Consider the following 1,322-nt stretch of genomic DNA (forward strand, 5'->3'; position numbering starts at 1 on the left):
TAGATTAGATTAATTCCATGCTTATGTAAATGTGAAAGGAAGAGCTTGTGTTTTTTCAGGAAATGTATGATTTTGCTAACGGTATCGGCCTGTGACCATTTGTTTTTGTTAATTTCCCCTCTTGGGTCTATATGTTAAAACCGCAAATCCCCACAAAGTCTGTAGTCTGAAATTTTCATGGGTACTGCTTCTTTCATCAAGAAAAATGAATGCTTTTAGAATGCAGGCTACGATCAGTAAGTGCTCTCCCCATTGGTTTTTTGTTTGTTTGTTTGTTTGTTTCAGTTTTTTTTAAGCCTGCCCTTTCACTGACAGTGTAATCTTTTGAGAATCTTAGATTACATAGGGGTCTCAGTTTAGCTCTTTCTCTTTGGGAAGTACCCAAGGCTCTATTCTTTAACCAGTATGGGAATTCAATCTTTGCTTATTCTGACAGCACATATACTGAAATTGGAGCAATACAGAGATCAGCATGGCCTGTATGTAAGGATGACATACAAATCCATGAGGCACTCAACCGAAGGGATCATTCCGCAGGGACTGTTTGGTTTGCACTATACTCTATTTCCATTTCACGATCTAAACCTGTGTTTATCTATGTTTTCCAGTCTTGCTTGCATTTTAAAAATTATTTCTTTAATTTTATTTTTGATGATTTTTGCATAGTTGATTAAGGTGAGAACAGTCAAGGGCTACAGGAAAGTGGGTAAGACTATTGTTTCCACATTCTCTATTTTCCTTCTTGTATCTGGGAGAAAGGGGGAGATATGCGGAGCCACATCCAGCCTCCCAACCGTCCTATGGTCCCCAGTGTGGGGCATACTCCTAGGGCACTGCTCAAGTGGTTTCAATAGTTCAGCTGGTCTGAATTGCTGCTGATCTTGCCATTCCAAGCACACTAAAATCCCTCCAGAATCCATTGGCTGACATAGTCCACCTGAGAGTCTCCATTTGTCCATATTTTGACTGTCAAAAGTTGGCTGCGGTAGTTGATCAATTTGTTCCTTCCTCCGTCCTCTGTTATGGAACCAGATGTCTGCTACAGGTTCTAATGTACTACTGTATCTTCCATGTGCACCTGGATATGCTGTCCACTGTTCCATTTAAGCCACCAAGGAGGTCCAGCACTGACACATGCATTCTATAGTCAAACCATGGAACCTGCAATTATCTCCATAGTTGGAGTTCTGAGTCCAGCAGTTCAGTTGAGGGATCCCCAAAGAAATCTCATCTGAGTGATCCCAAACCTGACTCCTATGTGTACTTTCCAATACAGGGTCTGGCAGAGTCTGTGGCCCACATCAGTCTAGGCACACACTGGT

General features: G+C 41.7%; 1 non-coding gene across 1 annotated transcript; it reads left to right on the forward strand.

The window, feature by feature from the left end:
• Positions 1 to 420: 420 nt before the first annotated feature.
• LOC121164576 lies at positions 421 to 524 on the forward strand. Its single transcript, XR_005885128.1, has one exon. It is a non-coding gene; the product is annotated as a U6 spliceosomal RNA (small nuclear RNA).
• Positions 525 to 1,322: the final 798 nt, after the last annotated feature.

This window comes from Ochotona curzoniae, unplaced genomic scaffold (genome assembly GCF_017591425.1).
Source record: "Ochotona curzoniae isolate NIBS_2020 unplaced genomic scaffold, NIBS_Ocur_1.0 contig_832, whole genome shotgun sequence".
Lineage (NCBI taxonomy): Eukaryota > Metazoa > Chordata > Mammalia > Lagomorpha > Ochotonidae > Ochotona > Ochotona curzoniae.